We start from the raw sequence: 26,082 nt of genomic DNA on the forward strand, positions 1-26,082 counted from the left end.
ATCCCTGCTCAAGAAGGAGAGCCTATACCAGAGGTGGTATTCAGCCAGTTCTGACCGGTTTTGGAGAACCGGTTTTGGAAATTTTGAGTAGTTCGGAGAACCGGCAAATACCACCTCTGGATGGCTCCGCCCCATCTATTTGCTCTCTCCTGAGTCCCAACTGATCAGAGTCCCAGCTGATCAGAGTCCCAGCTGATCAGAGTCCCAGCTGATTGGCTGAGTCTTCTTCTGTTGCCCTGTACAGGAGAACGGAGCTGGAAAGCAGGTTAGTGGGGTGGGGAGGGAATGGGGATTTTCTTCCCCTGGAGAGAGGTGGAAGTGGAGATTATGCAGTATTCTTCCCCTACCACACCCATCAAGCCATACCCACCAAGCCAAACCACGCCCATAGAACCAGTAGTAAAAACATTTTTGAATCCCACCACTGCATACCACTTGCACCTCTCTTGCTGCTGTTCTATGCAGAAAGAGTTTTGTGAAATTTTTGATCAAACCTCCCATCATAACCTTTATTTTATTTAAGGAATATCCTTTGGCTAGTAATCTGACTTCTAATTGCTGGATGTCAACTCCACCTCAAATATGATTTTAAAGAGCCATTTGCCTATGAAGTCTGTCATTTTGTAAATTCTGTAAGTAATATATGATTTTTTATGCTAATGATAACATCATTTGGGACATATCTCTATTTATGAGTGTCATTACCTGGCATCCCTCTAATGGTTTTGGGGTTTCCTCTAGTTTGGCAATAGAGGATGCTACTTGGGTCTTCTTCAACATCTCTTTTCAAATTCAGCTTTATATTTCTTTCTCATTCAAATGCATTGCCTGATTCAGGACTTATCATGAATTATTTGTTACTGCTCTGATTCCCCTTTTAGTTAGATGTTTGGTCCTTTTCATTTGCTTCTCCTTCTAAAACTAAGCAAAACTATTCATTCTGGGGGGTTTTTGTGGCCAGTTTTAATATTTTCATAACATTCTGGGGGACCGTTTAACATCAATCCATGTAAGACTGCTTCAGGTAGAGTCACCCTTGGGCTTCCACCTGGCCTGATAGCTTTAATAGCTTGTTAAAAAGTATGGAGAAGCACGTCACACATAGATTCTTCTTTGCATAGATACTTTTTAAAGGTTCTTATTCCAGACCTTTTTAATGAGGTGCATTTTAGAAATTATAGACTGACCCAAATCTTTTGCTCATACCTGAATTATACCGATCTCTGGCTTTGGAAGCACTGCTATACTAACTCTTTAGCTTCTCAAAATAATTACTACTTTAAAGGACCTCACCTCGGATTCAGATCCTCCCAAGTTTTCAACCACTTGAAATCTCTTTCTTGTCTTCTTTTACAGCCACAAGAGTTATAAATCCCTTGGAGAAGGGAACAGCTGGTCTGGAGGTCAGAGAAAACAAGAAAGGAGCAGGCAAAGAAATAGGACAATTCTCCATTGCAGTGTTAAGTTGTTTCCAAGGGCTAAACTCTTTGAGAGGCCAAGAGTTTCTACATAGAGTAAAGCACTGAAATATTCAGTTCTATAAACTAGTAGTACTATGTGAGATATACACTGAAGTTTCTTCTTATGGTAAGAGTATGGCAGTCGTACAATAGTACCATTGGGCTCCTGGGATAGAATAGAACTTCATTGTTTTGACCTTGCATTGTGGAGATTCTCAGTCAACCAGGTCATAGTTGCCTCAAAGATGCTTTTTCAAAAGCCTTTTTCCTTGAGGAGGAGGAAGAAAACACTTCGCTATGAAGCTTCATTGGTTCTGGGAGGATGGTACGGGCTATGGAGAGATTAGTTGTGGGGGGGGGGAGACGGTTATTTCTTTGTAGTCATCTGATTTTAGCACTCTCCCTGAGAGCTCCACATTCTGGATAGGGAGGACCAATTGGTTTGAAAGAAGGGTAAAAGAGCCCATTTATGTTAACACTAGCCGATAACCCAAGGTTGCCCTGGTATTTATTTATAGGGGGTAAATTTCCGGACCAAACATAATTTCTAATATTGGATTTTCCCCCTTACCAGAAGGAGCACCCTTGTGGAGTACTGTGAAGCTCTTATCGTGGCAACTCCACTGCGTTGTACAGTAGAATCCATTTTAAGGCACAACAGGCTGTATCTTAACAGAACACACACCTTGAGCGGTTTTAGGGGTGTGTTGCCCACACAGTATTTGTTTCCAGAGGGTAAGAAATCTCTGTACCAAGTTTGGTTGAAATTGCTCAAGGCGTTCCAGAGTTATGCTGGAACATACACACACATACACACATACATATATATTGAGCAGCCCTCTCTCAACAGAGGGGGAGGGATAAGACAACACTTATCTCCTTTCTACAAGGCAGTCCTTTCAGCAGTTCTATTCCATCTTCCTTTGCACTCTGATACAGGTGACCCTGAGGGTACAGATAAACCCCAAAGTGGCCTCAAGAACTCTCAGGAAGAGAGGGCTGCTTGAAGATAAATTGAAGATGCTACATCATGCCTTCCTGCCCACCAGAAACCATGGTGGCTTGTGTTTACCCTGGTGTGAATTGGAAGTCTGAATCTGCCCAGAGATGAAAAGCAGTTTACCTAAAATATAGTGAAATTGGCCCATATCAAAATTCTTAGTACAAAGGGGAGAAAGGGTTGGTGTGTGTGTTTGTGTATGTGTAATAAAATAAAGGCATCATTCTTGACTCTTACAATGGACATTCAAGAAGCACTGGACAAGGTTTTCAGCAGCAAGCAAGAATCAGAACGTGTACTGCAAGCTTGCTTTTACATCTGCAATAGTAAGTGTTTCCAAGCAGGTGTGCTTAACTCATTTGAAAGTCTTGCTTCATCCAGCTCAACTTCAGCCATCTATTTGTAGTCAAAGGTGTTTCTCCTCTAGGCTTGAGAGGATAGGAGTCAATATTTTCTCATTCCTAGTTGTTTGCACACCTGGAGAAAGTTGTGTCCAACAATTCCTTTACAGGTGGTGTGAGTCCACTGTTCTCAGTGGTTCTTGGTCCTAAAGAAGCAGCAACTCCTCCTTATCTAATTATGTCTTGGAGGTAGTCTTGACATACTGTATCCATATTAAATATTGTTGACTTTCTCTCAAAACTGGTCTCCAAACATTCTGATATCCACTAGCAGTCAAAAAGAAATATGGGTAATTGGTGTCAGATTTTTGTAGTCTGAAGACAATAACCCTGTTCTTCCACTTTTTAAATAATGTGATCAGATCTCTCCTTCACTGGACCCTTAATGGTTTTGTAAATAAAATATTGAGGTAATCTTGGTTAAAATCTTTAGGGCTAGGACTCCAAAACAGTTTTGTTGTCTTTCACTTTTGCACTGAAGAAGGAAAGGAAAAAAAGAGAGAGAGAGAAATGGGCCAACTATCAGGACATACTGGCCCAGTAAACAATACTTGGAATTATGTTGAAATAAGGTTCAGTTTGAAAATATGCTGTACTTGAATGAAAACATGTGCTGCTCTGGCACATAATGTTAAGCCATGACCAACTATGGTTACTTCTTCTTATTTGTTTCTATATCTAAACCCATTTTAAGAATGTTTTTACATTACAAACCATACTTACATAGCCTGTTTTTTTAATCTAGAATATTTGCACCATAATTAACCATGATAGATCAGACTAAAGAAATTCTTTGTCCTTCCTTCTATTTAAAATATTTTATTTTCATTTCCATAACATATAATCACATGTATATTATTACATAGACAATATCATGTTGTAAGAGAGGACAATATACATATGCAATCATACTACTTTAAAATCAAACCTGGAATAGTTCCCCCCTCCCCCCCACAACCTACCCCCCCCCCGACTTCCCATAACCCATACACGGTATAGATATTTAACAACCACAGTCTAAGATATATTGATACAAAATGAAAGTAAGAAATTAATAACCTCTTTACATTGAACTTAGCTCCTCCTTACTAAATTAACTATAAACAGTTCAAATCATTCCTAGTCTTAAGCATACGCTATCTGGAATTTCTTAGTTCCATATTTATTTTGTATATAATCGATCCATTTTTTCCGGTCTTGTTTGTATCTCTCATTTGAATGGTCTTTAAGATATGCAGATATTTTCGCCATCTCAGCTAAATTTGTGACTTTCAGTGTCCATTCTTGGATTGTAGGCAAATCTTCCTTCTTCCAGTATTGCGCCACCAACAGTCTTGCTGCCGTTATTAAATGCAAGATCAGATTAACCTCTACCACTGTACAATCAGTAATTATACCTAACAAAAATAACTGAGGAGTAAATTTTATCCTTTTTTCAAAGAATATTTTGTATAATCCACTATATTTTTATCCAACATGCCTTAACCTTTTGTCCTTCCTTCTAGACAGTGGGTTTATTTTCAATTATTCCATCTCCCTTCCTTTAAAAGGTTTAGGAGATAGGATTACCTATCAGTTTTTAGATATGTACCTTTATTTTATTTTTTCCCTCCTGTTTGACCATCAGTTATCTTAATCCTATTAACGTGTTACATGTTTAAACAACTGAATTTGTAGGAATAAAACCTTTCTATTGGGCAGTTCTGGAAACACATTCAGAAACTGAGGAATACACTGCTCTAATCCTACAGGGAACATAATGCACCTTACTTAGGAATTTGCCCTGCTTACCAATTGTTTTCTGGATTCAATTCAAAATGTTGATTTTGGATTTGGATTTGGATTTTATTCAATTTGTAGGCTGCCCTATTCCCCGAAGGGACTCAGGGCGGCTGAACAAAGCCAAGGGAGGGGAAATTGCAAAAAGTGAGACAAAGACAAACAAACAATACAAACAGTTTAAAAGCACAACAGACACAGCAAATTCGAGTGGGGGGGGGAACTCAACCCCAGGCTTGCTGGGTCAGCCAGGTCTTCACGGACGTCCGGAAGGCCTGAAGGGTGGAGAGGGTCCGAATCTCCACGGGGAGCTCGTTCCAAAGGGCCGGGGCAGCCACAGAGAAGGCCCTCCTCCGAGTAGTCGCCAGCCGACATTGGCCGGCAGATGGAATACGGAGGAGGCCTAATCTGTGGGATCAAATGGGTCTGTGGGAGGTAATCGGCAGAAGGTGGTCTCTCAAGTACCCAGGTCCAATACCATGTAGGGCTTTATAAGTAATTTTGTTTTTTGGGATGACGTAAAGGATAACCTGTGGCTAGGTCATACTAAGAAATGACTGTTCCCACATCTGCTTCATGAGCTCAGATGCCATCAAAGGTGTAGGCCTGCTTAGAGTTCCTTTATATATAGATAGTTCTCGCCTTATGACCACAACTGAGTCCAACATTTCTGTTCCTGAGTCATTTGTTAAGTAAATTTTGCCCCATTTTATGACCTTTCTTGTCACAGTTGTTAAGTGAATCACTGCAGTTGTTAAAGTTAGTCGCATGGTTGTTAAGTGAATCAGGCTTCCCCATGGACTTTGCTTGTCAGAAAGTCACAAAAGGGGATCATGTGACCCCAGGACGCTGCATAGGTACATGCCAGTTGCCAAGCATCTCAATTTTGATCACGTGATTATGGGGATGCTGTAAGTGTGAAAAACGGTCTTTTTTTCAGTCCTGTTGTAACTTCAAATGGTCGCTAAATGAACTGCTGTAAGTCAAGGACTACCTGTACTACATTAATGTTGAGCTGTGGATGAAATAAGGCAAGCTTTCACTGTGACTGAATTTTCTCTAATATGCTGTCTTGTCAGTTTGGGAAAAACGGATCGCTTGTTGAGAAAGCTTTTGGAGTCTATTTTAATCTTGTCTGTTGCTGCTATTTTGCTACCTTGCCTTTGTTGTACCTTCAGTTCTCTAGCTTTTGTGAGACTCTGTCTTCTGAGCAAGTTGCTTAAGATACAAACAAACAAAAAAAAATCCAAAATGGGATTTGGAAGTTCATATAACAAGGAGACAAATCACAATGGAGTTCAGGGGAACACAGTTACATTTGGCTACATATATAATTTGGGGCCGTGACCCGTCAAAAGCGCGGTCCACAAAAGCGCGCTTGACGAAAGCGCGCATTTGACGTCATCACAGCGCAACGAAAAAAATTAAAAATTGAAATAAAAATAAAATTAAAGCAAGCCGATTCACATAAAGGTAAGGGTTAGGTTTAGGGTTAGGATTAGGGTTAGGTTAAGGGTTAGGGTTAGGTTTAGAGCGTTAGGGTTACGTTTAGGGTTAGGTGAAGGGTTAGCGTTAGGTTTAGCGTTAGGTTAAGGGTTAGGTTTAGGGTTAGATTTAGGGTTAGGTGAAGGGTTAGGTTTAGGGTTAGGTTTAGGGTTAGGTTTAGGGTTAGGTTTAGGGTTAGGTTTGGGGTTAGGTTTGGGGAGGTTAGGGTAAGGTTTTCGCTTTATTTTTACATTTATCGATCACAGCGCGATGTTTTCATTGCGCTATGATGACGTCACGTACGCGCTTTCGTCGAGCGCGCTTTTGTCTACCGCGGTTTTGTGGTGGAACCATTTGGGGCTAGAGTTCCATAGATCTCTTGAATAACATCTCTCTTGAAAGAGATAGGTATCATATAGATATAAAGAAAATACTATCCTATGAGCTGATGGGTGGGCAACTTTTTTTCCAGTCATGGATGGTGCCAAATTTTGACAGTCTCCATTTCCAATTTTGTCAACAGACTGGTGAAGGAGCGATATGCCCTGTATATGACATTCACTTAAATATGAGCCAGCAGTGTGCAGCGGCAGCCAAAAATGCTAATACATTCCTTGGTCATATAAACAGAGGCATAGAATCAAAATAATGTGACGTATTAGTACTGCTTTATAAAACCTTAGTAAGAACACACCTGGAATACTGCATCCAGTTTTGGTCAACAATTTACAAAAAAGATGTTGAGACTCTGGAAAAAGCAATTAAGAGCCGAGGTGGCGCAGTGGTTAGGGTGCAGTACTGCAGGCCACTTCAGCTGACTGTTATCTGCAGTTCAAGCGGTTCTAATCTCACCGGCTCAAGGTTGACTCAGCCTTCCATCCTTCCGAGGTGGGTGAAATGAGGACCCAGACTGTGGGGCCGATATGCTGATTCTGTAAACCGCTTAGAGAGGGCTGAAAGCCCTATGAAACGGTATATAAATCTAACTGCTATTGCTATTGCTATTGCTATTGCTATTGCTATTGCTATTGCTATTGCTATTGCTATTGCTAATTAAGATGATTAAAGACTTGGAGACTAAAACATATGAAGAATGGTTGCAGGAATTGGATATGGCCACAAGTCCAGAGAAAAGAAGGACTAAGGGGTGACACGATAGCAGTATTTCAGTATTTGAGGGGCTGCCTCAAAGAAGAAGGAGGCAACTTATTTTCCAAAGCACCGGAGGGTAGGACAATGGTTGAAAACTAATCAAAAAGAGAAGCAAACTGGAATTAAGGAGAAACTTCCTAATAGTGAGAATAATTAACCAGTAGTTGTGGGTGCTTCCAGAAGTTGTGGGTCTCCATCACTGGAGGTTTTTAAGAAGAGACTGGACAGACATTTGTCTGAAATGGTTTAGAGTCTCCTTCTTGAGCAGGGGGTTGGACTAGAAAACCACCAAAGTCCATTCCAGCTCTATTCTGACAATATCCTATATGTCCAGAAAAGTGCAATCTGTGGATTAGCTACTTCTTTACTAGCTGAAAATAATATTACACCTCAGATAACAATCTTATGCTCAATGAATCAATAGTTTATTGTTGCTGCCTGAGAAGAAAACATCGAGCCAAAAACAAACATAGCCAGTGCTGTTTATTTGGTCCCTCCAGAACACTTACCCTAATTATCTCAACTAGTATTAAAAAAATTTCCATTAACTCGAGTACCCTCTGAACAGTCCAAAATGCTTTTGGGGGGAAAAAACACCTCCCCCTTGCTTGGAAGCAAGGGTGTATGTGCTTCAAGGATAACATAAATATTACAGGAGATGCATTTATATTCTCAAACTAATCCAGATGCTATAAAATTACTCCTCCTCAGGTCAGTGAGGGGTTTAAAAAGCCTGTGGTATGTGCCAAATGGACTGTACTGAAGTGAACACGCCCTGGAATGTTTCAAAGGAAAAGAGGAAAGAGAGATAAACGTAGCCTTTCAGCCTTTAGTTCCATTGTAATAACTGCTGACTTTCTCAGTTCTTCTGAAGGCCACCCACCAGGTGACCTGAGGAGAGGATAAACAGCTTATTTTACAAAAAGGTGTTTCTTAAGCAAACGGGCTTGTGATTGATCGGGTTCAAGCTCAAGAACTTTTGCAAGTGGCTTATCCTGCGAGTGTGCCAGTTATGAGTATTAATAACTATCTTAACTCCATAAATCAAAGCCATGCATCCCGACATATGCCTACACCCATGCCGTTAATAATCTTGTTTACCTCAGGTGCTTTTATTAGGGATTTCTGAGGTTTACATCCAAAGTAGGAAAGTTGTGTGATGTCAGGAGGACACCCTCAGGGCACTGCCTTTTACTGCAAAGCTTCCCAATTGCAGCAAGAAGCAAAACAAACTTGCAGCTGTCCAGATTCTACAGCAAAACAAAACAAAACGATCTTCTCAAGGTTGCAAAACCAGATTAGGCCAATTCTGTTGATCTGGGTATTATTCTGTTACTGATTAAACATATGGACATCAAGAATGAAAGAAAAAAACAGAACGCTTTTTGACTGCTTAAGGAATGTATCAGATTATTATTATCAAGTAACTAAGTATATTCCACTGTGGAATAGCGGTCACTATTTTGACACTAGTGAAAATCTCTTTCCGTCCAATTTCCAGTAATTGATTCTAAGCCTGCCTCTGAAATTAGAATAGAATAGAATAACAGAGTTGGAAGGGACCTTGGAGGTCTTCTCGTCCAACCCCCTGCTTAGGCAGGAAACCCTACACCACTTCAGACAAATGGCTATCCAAACATCTTCTTAAAAACTTCCAGTGTTGGAGCATTCACAACTTCTGGAGGCAAGTTGTTCCACTGATTAATTGTTCTAACTGTCAGGATATTTCTCCTTAGTTCTAAGTTGCTTCTCTCCTTGATTACATAGTTTCCACCCTTCTTGTTCTACCCTCAGGTGCTTTGGAGAATAGCTTGACTCCCTCTTCTTTGTGGCAGCCCCTGATCTCTAGAGAGACCAGCTCTCCTCTGTTTTTTGCCCAATAGTCTTTTTAAGACCAGCTCTAATGTTAGATAAATTAAAAACCTCAAGTAGTAGACTAATGTTTTTCAACCTTGGCAACTTTAAGAGTCATGGACTTCCATTCCCCAGCCAGCATATCTGGGGAATTCTGGGAGTGGAAGTCCTCTTAAATTTGGCTAAGGATGAGAAACCCTGCAGTAGACCCTTGTGCGCCTTTGAGAGATTTTCCTAGAGAGGCAAATACCATAGAATTCTTCGTGATGGCTGCACTCACTCTTGCTACCTTTAGATGTAGGAAGACCCTTATCCTATTACCAGCCCAACTGACTTCAGTACAAGATTGATCAAAATAGGATTTTTCTTCCCTTTCTTCAGGAAAGAAATATGGTCAGTTGGCTTAGTCCCTATTTAATTTATCCATGCTAAGTTCTCTTGGACCTTCCAGGTTTCTTACTCCCCTGTGGTCTGCCTTATATGCCCTACAAATAATCATTGTCTCTATTAAGTGACATTCCAAAGTGAACTCTGTATCTCAACCACAAACTAGGCCAGGGGTCGGCAACCTTAAACACTCAAAGAGCCACAAAGGTCCTAAACAGAAGCCCCCCGTTCACTTCTGGAGCCGACTGGAAGTCCAGTTCCCCTACCATAGAGTCCCCTCCTAGCGCAATGTCCCTTTTTCCTCTACCTGTCCTAACCAAAAGTCCTATCAATTGTGGAACCAACCGATGACAAGGAGCTGCAGCAGCAGAAGGTTGTTAGAGCAACATGCAGCTCCAGAGCCATGGGTTGCTGACTCCTGCGCTAGGCCAACTCATTTTGACTGACCATCTTGGTATGAATTGAAAAGATGAGCTAAAACAGTAAAAACCATCATTGGTTAATTTATTTGTGATTTACTAAGCTATTACGGAAACTCTCCGGGCGGAGTGGGCTAGTCAGCTTCTCAGCCTAATCAACCTCCCAGGGCTGTTGTGAGAAGAAAAAAACCCCCTAGGAAACAGAATATTGTGTGCACTGTTTTGACCCCCTGGTGGGAAATAGTATATAAATTTAAGAAAGAAAGAAAAATAATAACCATCAGTTTGCTAAGTATATAATAAGGAAAGAGCTTGCAGGATGCTTGGCTGAAATTGAAATATAAGATGCCATCCCCCATTATTTTGAGCTGGGAAATCAAAACAAAACAAGTAGTATAAGGCCTCAAGTATGCAAGTCTCAGTTAAAAAACAAACTACCTTAGTTCCCCTTGATACAAAACCCACCCACATGTGTGATGGGGTCCTGGTGCGTTGTGTTTTTGACCCCCACCAATACTAAACATGCTTCTTGGCCACAAAAAACCTGACCACTGCTCTCCCTATGCCTTTCACGTTCCCAGGGGCTTAAATATAGAGGTGGCCATGGTGGCAGCCTCTAAGTGTTCATAGTCCTAAGTGGCATCACATCTGAAATGAGCAATTAAAGTGACCTTTCTCCTCCGATTTGGTCCAGAGCTATTTTAATTTTAATTGAATATAGTGATAAATGTTAGAGACTGTTCCAGAATCCGGAGCTCAACGTGTGGTATTTCATCATAAGACAGTATCCAGATTTTTTAAAAAAATTAAAGCTTAAGAATTGCTAATGAGGCAAATGTTTGGGTTTTTTCTGGAATATGATGATGAGGGTAAGATTGATGCAATATAGATGAAGTGATATGGTATCAAGCTACCAACTCTATTCCTTTCACATTTTTAATTGGGATTTGTGACTTGTTTGGCATCTCACCTGGGATCAATAGATAGGACAATCATTCTTCATCATTTTCTCCTGGCTATGGCTAATACTAATTATCCTGGAGAACCACATAATGAATTCACAATTGACTTTAGTTGTGTTCAACCTGAAGGTGAGGTTGGATCAGGGGTGAAATGCTACCAGTTCAGACCAGTTAACCCAAACTGTAGTAAAAAATATTACTGGTTCAGGCAAACTGGTATTTCCGACGATCAGCTGTGACATGCGATTTATATTAGCTAGAATCGTTGAAATTTCTGCTTTCTAGCTAATTTAAATCATGTGGCACAGTGGATCCCCCCCCTCCTCCTGTTCTACTTACCTTTGCAGGCACGCTTGGTAGCAGGCTCCGCCTACCCACCTGGACATCATCACATCCCGTTTTTGATGTCTCCGCATGAACGGAAGATCCTGCGCATGCGCGCGCACACATTTGCGAACCAGTAGCGAAGGTAAGTTGATTTCACCCCTGGGTTGGATGAGGGTTTTTTTTTTTTTCATTTCTTTCAGGAACTGTATTGCAATTGTTGCCATGTGAATTGCAATTAGAATCTCAGCAGCAGTGCTGTTTTTTAGTACAATTGCTGTTTAGATTCTGTACTACGTGAGATTTCAGTTTTAATTTAATTTAAATCCCCCTTCTTTTGGTTATCTGAGTTCCCTCTTCTACATTTTTTCTTCCACATACTGGATCCTGATTTTTAAAGACAAATCAAACAAACAAATCAAACAAGAGTGCTGAGCCATAAATTAATCCCTCAGGGTAAAATGTGTTCTCCAGCAACACTTTTTCACTGAGACAATTTTTGTAAAAATGGAAAGAAAAAAAAAACAAAAACCCAAGGAATACATTTAATGCTATAAAAAGTTACTTATATTTAATATCTCTAATATTGCAGAGTTGAATAAAAGTTGAACAGAAAGCTTAAACTTCTTTTTCTATTTTTCAGTTCACGTTCTATCTCTACTGAACTGTTTAGGCTTAAAGCAATTTTCACAGCCAAGTACAATTTTAATTTAACACCATTCTCTTCTGATAAGCAAAACGGCTTTTCTAAACCATGCTAAAGTGCGCCATCTTGTGGTCAAATAAAAATTGCTATAATATGTTCATTCTGCAGAGTGAAGGACTTTCTTGCATTTTGAGAAATTCAACTGAATAATTTTAGTTTTGTTTAGTTTACTTTATTGTCATTGCACATCGTACAACGAAATTAAATGCCATCTTAAGTGCACATTATAACTATAAAAATAAAAACACAAACACACATAATGTCAATAAATGTACGTGTAGGTAATGAATTGTATTTTATGGTAGGTAATAGTAAAAGAGTTCTAAATCCTTGTAATTCCTTTGAGTACGGAAGAGCAAAACAATGTTGCACTGGTGGCTTCTTTAAATAAAGTGCAGTTTAACATGGGGAAAAAACCCTGCAATTTTTCAAAACCTAGTCTAGGAATAGAATGAACCCCCAAATAAAACATAGGTTGGATCACCTCCAGATTCTGTATATCATGATCTATTAGGACAACAACTTGGCTTGTGTTACTAAATGACTCAATGGCCATAAACGTCAAGGAAGTTCTTGAGTCAAGGAATTTGTGTTAGATAGAGCAGTACATGCCTGCCTGTATATGCTCAGACAGAGCCCCATTTAATTCAGTCTTGCTGTAAGCATATATCATCTTTCAGCCTAATGCTTTTGGGGTGAATTCCAAGTCAGATCTGAAAAGGAAAACTGCTGTCACAATTATTTCTTACCTCTGTTAATGAGCTTTAACTATTTTCAAAGTCTATTCCAAACACAGCTGCAAACATTGATTTTTTTCTCTTATCTATCCATACCACCCAGGACTGGATTCTTTCAGTATATAATTTAAATCCTATTCCATCAGTTCCAAGCTTTGTCTTTCATCTCCTCAATTCATCAAATGTCTTCTGTTATGTTTCCCTTCTCTGTGGTCTTCCTTTAACTTTCTTTTTTTTAAAAAAAAAAAGTGTGCCTATTATTTAGGCATTTCTTCCCCTCCTTTTAACCCCATACCAGGCTTCAAAGCATCTAATAAAGAATGAAGCATTAAAATCAGCAAAGAGCATTTATAAAAACAGCAGACATGAAAAGGGTTAGGAGCTATTTTATTCTTCTTGTCTGTTAGCAATTTCTTGCTTCTTTCAAGCTCCTGATAAATTTACCTCATTAAATACGCATAGATGGCAGCTATTTTTACAGACATCCTTACCAGTGGTGGGATTTACTTACCTTTCCTACCGGTTCGCAAATGTGAGCGCACGTGCCGTATCTGTACATGTGCACTGCCTTCTGCGCATGAGCAATGCTCGCGCATTACATCAGAGTGGGTGGGTGGAGCCTCCCGCAGCTGCCGCTACCAGTTCGCCTGAACTGGAGACAACCAGCTGAATACCAACTCTGATCCTTACCCATGGTTAAGTTAAGGATGGTTTCTCAGTAAAGCTAATTTTCTGGGCTTCTATGTCACACTGAACTAACCTAACTACATAAGACATTAAACCAAAATATGGAGGGCCAGCTTATGATTCAATATATTGTAAGAGCACAAAGTGTTGGGTTATACTTTGACTGAGGAGCCTGGCTGAAAAATGATCTGGACAAATATAGGAATTCATTTTCCACATCCTTTGATACAGGTAGTCCTCAACTTACAACCATTCATTTAGTGACCATTTGAAGTTACAATCGTGCTTTAAAAAATGACTTACGACCATGTTTCACACTCACAATTGTTGTAGCAACGCCATGGTCACATGATCAAAATTGAGATGCTTGGCAACTGGCATGTACTTATGCAGTGTCCTGGGGTCATGTGATTACCTTTCGTGACTTTCTGACAAGCAAAGTCCATGGGGAAGCCCGATTCACTTAACAACCGTGCTACTAACTTAACAACTGCAGAGATCCACTTAACAACTGTGGCAAAGAAGATCATAACATGGGGCAAAATGTCTTAACAAAATGTCTCACTTAGCAACATACATTTTGGGCTCAACTGTGGTCGTAAGTCAAGGACTACCTGTATGGTATTTGACCATCAGAGTCTATATTAAGTAAGCTCTTCTGCAAGCATTTTACTTCTTTGTTTCTTAGAGTAGTAATACCTACTGAGAAAATGTTAGGTGCACTGAAGAGTAATTAAACAGAGGGTGGTGTTGGCTAGGAGGAAAACCTTGTTGAACAAGCTTGCATTTATCAGATCTAGCTGTGCCTCTGTAAATAGGGACTATTAAATTACTGATAATTGCCAACTCTTTTTCCTTGAACATCACACAGCTTGGCTCCTACTACTACTTTTTAAAAGCAGCCTTTTAAAATTTTTTTTAAAAAATCCATCTAACTTTTGATAGCCTCTCTCTTCCAGAAAGCCAATCCTGCCTATGAGTCATGGATTAATGGTCTGTTAGGAACGTAACAGTGGTGGGTTGCAGACGTTACACCCGGGTACGGGCATACCAGTGCCTGCTGGGAGCAACAGGTACCGTTCCGGTACGGTGCTCTGGAGGGCCCACCCACCCACCCGTCCTCCTTACCTGTATTTGCGCTCTTTGGTGCTTCTGCGCACGGAGCGTATGGCGCCTGCATGATGTTCCACCGAGCAGCTGGAGCATTGCGGAGGCATCGCAGGAGGTACAGATGCATGCGCGTGCTGCGTGTGTGCGTGTACTGTGCGTGTGTGCATGCTGCACGCGTGCTGTGCGCATTCATGTGGTGGACGCCGGGCCCCATTGCACCGTACCGGTTGCAACGGGATCCAGAACGCACCACTGGAACATAACAATGCTGTACACCCTGTTGGAGCAGGGCTAGGAAGGACCAGAGCAAAGGGATAAACTGGTCAGCCACCCCCAACAGACGAGTCCCTATTCATAGGTGAAAGAGGTCTGTTCAATCCAGCTGAGGGGTCTTTGGTGCTCTCTGAATTTGGTTGCACACCTTTCATTACTCAAACTAGGTAACACCATCAGTGCTAGCTCAACCAAGCTCAGAGAATACCAAAGACGTCTCATTTCAACCTTGAGTTACAAATATTCTCCTTTATTGGTTAAATCCAGCTTGCAGATGTATCTTTTTTTAAAGCAGTTACTAAATATTCCATGCAGATATGAAAAGAAAAATTAATTTAAAAACCAATATGTACCAGCTAAGAGTAGATCATCCTGTCAGTTCACACTGTATTAATTAAGCAAGTGTCACTGTGGTTCCCATGGGAGAAAATGAGAAAGAAATATAGAACATTGATATGTTGGTAAAAAAAATAAAAAATAAAAAACTTGGGGAGAAAAAGGAATATAGAAGACAAATTCCCACTGCCTCTGTATTATAAAGCTGGCATTTGCAGAAGAGTGCCCAAAGGAAGCACAAATTACAAAATCCAACTTGGAGTAATTGGATTCTTGCCTTGTCTCAAACCAAATCAATAGCAATAGCACTCAGACTTATATACTGCTTCACAGTGCTTTGCTGTGCTCTCTAAGCGGTTTACAGAGTCAGCCTATTGCCCCCAACAATCTAGATCTTCATTTTACCCACCTCAGCAGGATGGAAGGCTGAGTCAACCTTGAACCTGGTGAGATTCAAACTGCCAAATTGCAGTCAGCCAGCAGTCAGCAGAAGTAGCCTGCAGTACTGCAGTCTAATCACTGTGCCATCACAGCTCTTAAAATCATGGCCTTTTCCTGAAAGACAATAAGCTCAAAATGCCCAAGGAGCTGCTGATACAGTTCTACAGAGGAATTATTGAGTCTGTCATCTGCACCTCCATAACTGTCTGGTTTGGTTCTGCAACCCAACAAGACAGACACAGACTTCAGAGGGTAATCAGAACTGCAGAAAAAACCTGTCTTCAATTGAGGGCCTATACACTGCACAAGTCAAAAAGAGGGATGTGAAAATATTTACAATAGCAATAGCAATAGCAGTTAGACTTATATACCGCTTCATAGGGCTTTCAGCCCTCTCTAAGCGGTTTACAGAGTCAGCATATTGCCCCCAACAACAATCCGGGTCCTCATTTTACCCACCTCGGAAGGATGGAAGGCTGAGTCAACCCTGAGCCGGTGAGATTTGAACAGCCGAACCGCAGAACTGCAGTCAGCTGAAGTAGCCTGCAGTGCTGCATTTAACCACTGCGCCACCTCGGCTCTACAGACCCATCGCATCCTGGACATAATTTTTTTCAACTCCTACCTTCAAAACGGTGCTATAGAGCACTGTACACCAAGACAACTAGACACAAGAACAGTTTTTTTCCAGAACGCCATCACTCTGCTAAACAAATAATTCTCTCACCCGTGTCCAACCATTCACTAAGGCTGCATTACAACTAATGTTAGTCGTCTCATCGTTTCTATCACCCATCTCCTCCCATTTATGACTGCAGGAATATAATTTTGTCGTTTGTATCCTTACAATTTATATTGATATTGCTTGTTTCTTGATTGCTTATTTGTACCCTATGACTGTCATTAAGTGTTGTGCCTTATGGTTCTTGACAAATGTATCTTGTCTTTTTATGTTCACTGAGAGCATATGCACCAAAGACATATTTCTTGTGTGTCCAATCACACTTGGCCAATAAAGAATTCTATTCTATTCTATTCTATTCTATTCCTAGGAAAAAAGGAACAACTGTTGTGATTAGAACTTTCTTAAAGATAATGATTATGCAACCACCCCAAAAGACAATTATCTTGGATTACAGGCCATATTTCAACAAAGAGTTCCTGACTTTTTTGAATGAGGCACATTACTTAGATCCATTCATAAATGTTGGATTTTGTTTTAATCATAATGTACTGCCTTCCTCCTGCACTTGATGACTGATGCTTCCTGCCTCTGCTCTTTTTCAATCAGCCTTTACCAAGTATGATTCAAAACTGTGACGCTTTCATCTAAACAGCTTGAGCATTCCTCCTGCATGTATCTGGATTGTCTCCAGAATCGAGGCTCTATGGCAGGACTTCTAGTAATGACGAAGAGATTCTTCTAGAAACATCCAACCACCACCATGCTGGCAAAACAGCAATAAAAACAAGGTCTACATTGCCTCCACAATGTGTGAATCACTAGCAAGGATATGGACCAGGTTTTTGTGCTTCTCACTATTGGCAAGCTGGTGTCATTTTCTATTTCAGTGCCTCAACCGTCTTTTAGACAACTGGTGACTATTGCTATTAATGTCTTTAGAGCGGTGGTGGCACAGTGGTTAGAATGCAGTATTGCAGGCTAACTCTGCCAACTGCCAGTAGTTCAATCTTGACAGGCTAAGGGTTGACTCAGCCTTCTATCCTGCCGAGGTCCGTAAAATGAGGATTCAGATTGTTGGGGGCAATATGCTGACTTTGTAAACCACTTAGAGAGGGATGTAAAGCACTGTGGAGGGGTATGTAAGTCTAAATGTTATTCCTTTAGTGTTGGACATATCATCTCCACCTACCAACTTGTTTTTTTCCATGATGTAGTATAGGAGAAGGATCACCTAGTGTCCTACTTTTTGCCTTTATTCTTTGTCTGCTGTGTATTTAAAAGGGTTAAAGTTGGCATAACCAAAGGCCCTTCAGTATTATTTCCAGTGGTTCTGGAAAGTTCTGTGCCTTTTGATAGATATAGATTGATCATATTAACTCCTCAACTTTTTAATATTTTTGCTTTGCTGTCCACCTCTTTCCTTGGTTTTTTCCTGTTGTGCCAAGTAACTGATTTTGAGGTTTATAAATAATAAATAAACAAACTATATTTTCTGCTAGCTGAGTTGAATAGCATCTATGCTTGCTCTGATTGAAAGTAGAGATTCACTGGGAGCACTCTGGATGCAAATTAAACTGGAAACTGCCCATAGAGATTTTCCATCACTTAGATCTCTGCAATGGCAGAGAATGTTTTTTTTTCATTTGTTCAGGCCTTTTAGACCTTTTTGAGTTTTAGACTTTTTCCTTATCATTCTGCTGAGTTCCTTTGTTAACAGATTATTCTTCAAAAGAATGTGTGGATTCTTAATTTTTTAAAGTCCTTGAAGTTAAGATGTTTCTGTTCACAAATGGTAACAGAATTCAAGTACCATTCAAAAATGGTACTTAGACATTTAATAAATTTTATGATTCATATTTCATATTTTTAACCACCCATTGGAGAGGGGCTCCAGGTGGTGAGGGGAGCCTGTACTGTACAATAAATACATTTTTAAATTAATGATATTTTTTTATATAATGTTCATTATCTACGCTTTGATATAGTTCATGCCCAGAGGTGGGTTGCTCCCAGTTCGGCCTGGTTCAGCCAAACTGGGAGTGAAATTCAGGCTGGGTCACAGAACCTGCAGCAACCAAGGCCTACCATGCCCTGGAATTGCTTCCCTCGCTGCCGCTGGGCCGCCACCATTTTGGTATTTAGCAACTACACATGTGCAGTTCACTGTAAATTGTTCTGCGCATGCGCAAAGAGCAATTTACATTGAACAGCGCACACATGTACAGCGCACATCCGGCATGCGAGCGAGTTGCGAACCGGTAGTAAAAGCGGCAGCAACCCACCCTTGATCATGCCATAGTTTATTACTAAAGCTACAAAGCCTTAAGCTGTGTTTACAAACCACAGTGGTTGGGTTATGCAATGTGCTAAGGCAAAACCCAGCAAACCACAGTACATCTTTGCCCAATATGGATGAACTCAGAAGTGCACATCAGTCTATAAACCCAACTACCTTTTCTTTCCTACTCAGATGTAGAAAAATATTGTCACCTGTGCTTAGGTGCCTGAATATAATTATGTAACTTTATCGGTCTTTGTGAGGCTGTTTGGATGAGTTATCAAAGTTTAAGACAGTCTTCCTGCTCTCCAGAAGCCACTTTAATCAGCTGCTAATATTGGTCATTTTTGTGATATGGGGGAGTAGCAGAAGAGAGGGGAGGAAATGAATGCTTTGGAACCAATGCTCTAGGCAGAAGGGAATTCATTTATTTAAAACTGAAGTCATAGGAAACACTCCCACCCACTGATGAGTCTAATCAGAAAAAAAGAGAAAAACACCAGAAAGAAGGTTGTATGGCTTGAACGCCTCCATTCGTACTGTATGTATTATTCCACTGCTACAACCAGCCAGCCACCTACAAACAGCCTAACGTATCTCAGTGGCTGGTGGCAACCATAGCAACTATTAGTTTAGGTATCAGTTTTTGTTCTCTGATTTCATCACCGTCAAATGGCTTAAAGGCAGTACCCATTCCTCATTTAAGATGTGTGTGCCTCACCTTGCTAAAAGCAGGAGGGAGGGAATGGCATCCAGTGGTCAGTCGCAGATCTGATCAAAAGCATTAGACCTCCGTTTCTGAGGTCTGGAGCCATAATAAAATGGCAACAGGTAGACAAAAAGTGAAACATAATTTGAATGATTAAAAATGTTCCATATTGTCTGTCTGTCTCTCTCCCTCTCCCACCCTCCCTCTCCCTCTCCTTCTCTCCCTCTCTCTATGCTTGTGTGTGTTTGTGTGTATATCTTTCTCTTTCTGTCTCTCTCACACACACAGGGAGATACCTGCTTCAGATTTTCGGACAAACACTTTTTCTGACTCCCACACCAGTTCTTGTCCCTCGGTTGACACTGCTTTCTTGATACACATGATTGCCATATTTTTTGGAGTATAAGACATACTGGAGTATAAGACCCACTAAGATTTTGAAGAGGTAAATTTTTTTTAAAAAGTTTTTGCCCTCTGCAAACCTCCCCAAAATGCCAGTTTTTCATGAAAACGGGCCTGTTTTTTCCCCAAAAAAGGGCATGTATAGCCCTTAGGAGGCTTGTAGAGGGCTGCTGAGGGGTGACCCCCGCAAAAGGAAGCAAAAAACGGTACATTTTTTGCAAAAATTGGCTCATTTTTTTGTCCCAAAAGGGGCATGGATAGCCCTTAGGAAGCTTATAGAGTCCTCTTGGGGGCTGGGTGTTTGTGTGAAAATTGAACAAAAAAAGGCCCTTTTTTGCTCATTTCTGCCCTCCCCACCCCCCAGGAGCTCTCTAAAAGCCTCCTAAAAGCTATGCACGGCCATTTTGGTGAAGGGGGCGGGGTTTTGGGAGGCAAAAAATGCTGCATTCAGTATATAAGATGCACCCAGATTTTCAGCCTCTTTTTTGAGGGAAAAAGGTGCGTCTTATTCTCTGAATAATAGTCTAGAGCAAGACACTTGTATGAAATAGTCCTATATTGCTGAATGTATATTTGTATAGATGGCTACACGAGCATTTCCATCCTCTCTGTTAGTAAAAACCACAAATGCTGGAAGGCCAGGATTGTTAAATGAGTTGTTCCTGATTTATTCAGTAGTTGTACTAGGAGGAGGAGGGTCAGCAAATATTTGACAAATGAATTTTGTCTGGTTCACACTTCTTCTTTGCCTCCCTGTTATTATCCTGTGGAAACCTAATCACTCATGAAACCATACTGGACAAGGCCTCCTGTGCTTAAACAAATTGTCACCTTTTCTCTTTTTTTGTATTTTTGGGTCACTGTTGACTCCTGGCAACTGCTTGGGCAAGTCTCTGAAGTTTCTTTGTCAGGGATTTTCAGAAGTGCTTTGCCATTGCCTCCTTCCTAGGGCTGAGAGATAGTGACTGGCTCAAGGTCACCCAGCTGGATCACGCAGGACAAGAACTCACCATCTTCCAGTTTCTAGCCTGCTGCCTTGACCATTATATTAAACTAGCTCTTAAATTATTGTTTCAAATTATTGAAGGTATTTTTGTTTTAAAAAACCCTTCAAATCTCTTTAGAATGTGTACTTTATAATATGGGGACTGGATTTGCTACATTGCTAGAACTGCTTGGGATGCTCTCTCAACCATGAAGAAAAGATGCTAATAGAGAAAGATAAACCCATTTTTGTTTTACAGAGATTTACATTCCTGGAAAAGCCACTAGGGAAAAAGATAGAGGGACCTTTTCATTCACATAGAATAAAAGCCAAGGATTTCTTAAAGATAAGAGAATGTGCCCTCAGGTATCCTGGAGACCCAAGATGAAAGGCTGCCACACTGCTTATCAGTTCCAGGAGCATATCCCCATATCATGCCAGTCAGAAGACAATCTTAACAACTTTAAGACCCATTGATGGCTTCAACTCCCAGAATGAGGGAGTTGAAGTCCACAAGCGTTAAAGTTGCCAAGTTTGGGAACTCCTCTTTTAGAACATGGAGCTCAGGGACAGGAGATGGTCCTGTCCCAAGAAAGAATTAATGTGTCTTTGGTCACTTTTTGTATCTTTGTGAAAACTTTCCCTCCCCAATAAATGCTTCTTGACGATTTAGCAGCAAATAGTTGCCCATTCTTGATTTGGGCATTGCAAAGTTCTGCTGAAGCTTCTCTCAGAAGAGCATCAGTTTAGGAATGTATCCTAAAATGAACTTTAAATGTATTTTTATAAAATGGTGAAAGCTAACCAGTGCTGGAATTCTCTGCAAGAGACTCATGTAAGAAATAATGAACTGTGAAGTGGTACTTTGTCTTCTGACTCAGCATTGCTTTGGAATTTGGAAGCATCATTTTTGGATAAAAAATAGGATTCAGTTCCTGACCATCTGTGGCTATTTAATATTCCATGTTGTTTTTGAGTAATGAGAGATAGCTTAGCAAAATGCCAGTATGTTTAATTATTAGCTTCCTGCCTACTTAAAACTTGCAGACCCTTTAATGCAAGTTGAATTACGCTTGAGTTGTAATGTACCGTGCAGGGTAAACACTTTAGGAATGTTTCTTTCACAGCAAGAAATGATATGTGATTAAAATAATTATTAAAGTAGCCATTGGTGTTGTTTAATGGGAAATTAGTTTAAGGAACGGATACTTCTGGGTGGGTAGCCCTAACGCTTCCAGCTAAAAAAGATACAAGCTGGTATTTGGGGATTTGTTTTTCTAAAGTAAATGGCTCATCTATTTATTTATTTCAAGGGACGCGGTGGCTCAGTGGCTAAGATGCTGAGATTGCTGATCAGAAAGGTTGGCAGTTTGGCAGTTCGAATCCCTAGCACCGCGTAGTGGAGTGAACTACCATTACTTGTCCCAGCTTCTGCCAACCTAGCAGTTCGAAAGCATGTAATAATGCAAGTAGAAAAATAGGAACCACCTTTGGTGGGAAGGTAACAGCATTCTGTGCTCCTTCGGCATTGAATCATGCTGGCCACATGACCAGAGATGTCTTCGGACAGCGCTGGCTCTTCGGCTTTGAAACGGAGATGAGCACCGCCCCTAGCGTTTGGAACAACTAGTAAATATGTGCGAGGGGAACCTTTACCTTTATTTATTTATTATTAGATTACATTACATGTGCTTTGAATTTAATACTAAGTGACAATTGCCTGCATTAATATAAAACATAATTCAAGGTTTAGGACTGGTTCTGTAGCACAATCCCCAAATGGTTTGGGGATTTGCAGACCAGTGCTACATGTGTGCAGGAGGAACTTTTTTGCCTTCAAATGCAACACTGTACACAGTCCAAAAAGCACTACAAAATGAAATGTCTATGTAGCCCATTTTGCAAATATGGTTGCTGTACATTCCACACGCACACACAGAGACACATACCACCTCCGAAAATGATGATTGGTGTAAGCTGTACTGAAGCATTATTATCTCGTATTAATTTATTAGCCTGTGTAAGCTTAGAGGACATGCTGGCTGGCGAATTTTGAGAGTTGAAATCCGCCCATCTTCAAGCTGCCAAGGTTGAGAAACATGGAGCTAGGACCAAAATTCATTCCCTGCCCTCCAAGTAACATGCAGTTTAAACAAAAACAACAGTATCCAGTTTTCAGCCCATTTGTCTCATGATATAAACCAGCTTCTTCCCTTGCTTTGTGAGATTTGGGGCACTATTTTATTTTAAAATTCTTTTTAGCCGTATTCCTGCATGCCATTTGTGTAAATCCTTTCTAAAAAAAACAACCTTGTGAAAAGTCAAGATAACTACTGAAATGTTAACTCTAATGTGAGATTTTTTAGAAAAAAATGGCAAAATACTTTGATACCTCACCTTCTATCAGTACATGGCATTTTTTCAGTTTGTTATATTAATTTACTAACTTAAAAAAACTCTATAATGTGGGGAAATAAAGCATCCCAATGTTGTTAGGTTTGCTGTTCTTGAACAGTGTGAAAAGTCTGCATGTCCAGAGTTTGCATAGCCACAAGTATGGGACATACATACTTACATATTTGTATAGGACATACCTGTATAAACCAGAAACAGACTTGGCATCACGATCTCTTGATTTTGTTAAAATCTTGGCTAGTTGCTACGTCCCTTGGGGAGAGGCCAGATGGGAGCCAGCAGGCAGCCTTATCACACTGTGTTGACAGAGTTAATGTCCTGACATTAATTGATCCCCTCTTCCTCAATTCTAGTGGATAACTCTTGGTTATACGCTTATTAGGCAGCTTACTTATGTTATGACAGTAATGAATGCTCCACAGAGGCATCTAAAAGGTCAAATTGAAGACAGATCACTCTAGGGAGCTTCGTACCATGTGGTTGCTCAAACCTGATGCCACATAATCAAATCAGGTGTTTTACTCAATTGAAACCATTCAGCCTAATCTTATATACAATATGTTTAATCAGAAGAATTGGAATTTGGCTTAGTTTGAAGTATTCACAATATTTGCTTTTATGAACTTGTGTCTGGGGAAGGCCTGTATGCATGTATCTATGTAGGGGTATGTGTGTGTGTGTGTGTGTGTGTGTGTGTGTGTGTATTTGAAGGATCAAATCTGTGTTTGCTACCTGAAAAGCTCCAAAATAATCTCTTTGATATAATCACATAATACTAAAAGTAATGGTAGCTGAGTAAGAGAATGTGTAAGTAAAAGAAAAGTCAAAGTCAAAGAAAAATAAAAATACTAAAAATAATGGTAGCTGAGTAAGAAAATTTGACCTTGAAAATAGAACATTGGGTTTTGTTTTATTTATTTTTCACATTATTTGATCGATGATCTCTGGAGAGCCAGGGATGGAGGTCATGCCTCCATCCTGGTACTCCTTGACCTCTCTGCGGCTTTCGATACTATTGACCATGGTATCCTTCTGCGACGACTGCGGGAGGTGGGGGTGGGAGGCACTGTTTTACGGTGGTTCTCCTCTTACCTCTCGGACAGGTCACAGTCGGTGTTGGTCGGAGGGCAGAGATCGACCCCTAGGCCCCTAACGTATGGGGTGCCACAGGGTTCGGTCCTGTCCCCCCTCCTCTTTAATATCTACATGAAACCGCTGGGTGAGATCATTCGACGGCACGGGATAAAATACCACCAGTATGCGGACGATACACAGCTGTATCTGTCCGCCCCGTGCCAACTCAATGAAGCGATTGACGTGATGTGCCAGGGCCTCGAGGCTGTTAGGGACTGGATGGGGGCTAACAAGCTTGTACTCAATCCAGATAAGACCGAGTGGCTGCTGTGCTTCCCTCCTACTAATTGGCCAAGTGTTCCATCTCTCAGGCTGGGGGGTCAAACAGTACGCCCCTCAGACAGGGTCCGCAACTTGGGAGTCCTCCTGGATCCACAGCTGACTTTTGAACACCATTTGTCAGCTGTGACCAGGGGGGCATTTGCCCAGGTTCGCCTGGTCCACCAGTTGCGTCCCTACCTGAACCGGGAGGCTCTCACAACAGTCACTCGTGCCCTTGTGACCTCCAGACTGGATTACTGCAACGTGCTCTACATGGGGCAGCCCTTGAAGAGTATTCGGTGACTCCAGCTTGTCCAGAATGCAGCCGCGCGAGCGATTGTGGGTGCGCCTCGGTTCACCCACATAACACCTATCCTCCGCGAGCTGCACTGGCTACCTGTTGATCTCCGGGCACGCTTCAAGGTGCTAGTTGTCACCTACAAAGCCCTTCATGGTATTGGACCTCGGTACTTGAGAGACCGCCTACTGCCAATTACCTCCACTAGACCAATTAGATCCCACAGACTAGGCCTCCTCCGAATTCCATCAGCCGGCCAGTGCCGACTGGCGACTACCCGGAGGAGAGCCTTCTCTGTGGCTGCTCCGACCCTCTGGAATGAACTCCCCGTGGAGATTCGTACCCTCACCACCCTCCAGGCCTTCCGCATAGCCCTTAAAACCTGGCTGTTCCGACAGGCCTGGGGCTAAAGACTTGCTGCCCCACTCGAATGGTATGATTGTTGTGCTTTTAACTATGTATGGTTTTTTATGTTTTTTGTAACTCTGTTTGTATTTCCCCTCCCTTTTGAGTTGTAAGCCGCCCTGAGTCCCTTCAGGGAAAAGGGCGGCATACAAATAAATTCAAATTCAAAATTCAAATTCAAATTATTTGATCTACAAATGTTCTTTCAATCCTTGGCTGTAAACTTAATAAATAAAGGAGCCACAAGACAAAAATATAATTGCCATAACACTGATTATTCTCATTTACCATGGGAGTTTTAATTGTTGATTTACTATTGTAAATCTGCTGGAAATCGTAGGCAGATTTAGGGTTAAACAAATGGAATCATTAAATAATCAGTAAACAAATTTTAGTCAGACACAGGCCCTTCCCTTCTACCCACAATCAAAAGAGCCTTTGTAGTTCTTAGTCAGCTGGAATTTACTTTTTAAAAAAAATTACGGTACGGTGCTGTCCAAACTTTTGTCTGCATACTTTCAGAGTGAAAAGCAAACAGGAGGAGTGGAGATATTTCTACAAGCTACTCCTTCACTGCACCTTACTTTCCTGGAGAACAATATATAGCTTAACTGTAAAACTGACATCTAGACTACAGTTAAGGCCTGTTACTGTAAAGCAAATCATACAAGCAAACTGTGGTTAACAGTAATTTCACCTATGGGCTTGTCTCAGGTAATGCAATAAGCACAGTCCTGAAATTTTGTTTGACATGTATAAGGCTGACTGACTTTACTGTGACTCTGGATGGCAGACATAATTAAAACAATTTAAAAATAACAAATAAAAGAACAACAGACATCCAGGAAAACACACACACACACAAGATGTGAAAAAACCCACACAGAAGGCCTGGGGGAAGAACCAGGATTTACAAGTTCTTTGGAGTAAGATCAGGACGCGAGCCAAATACATTGCAGGGATGATGTTTGATCCAGAGATCATGCAGTCAACAAAA

Source organism: Thamnophis sirtalis, unplaced genomic scaffold (assembly GCF_051295495.1).
Source record: "Thamnophis sirtalis isolate CommonGarterSnake01/CBP01778 unplaced genomic scaffold, rThaSir2_p1.2 scaffold_1, whole genome shotgun sequence".
Classification (NCBI taxonomy): domain Eukaryota; kingdom Metazoa; phylum Chordata; class Lepidosauria; order Squamata; family Natricidae; genus Thamnophis; species Thamnophis sirtalis.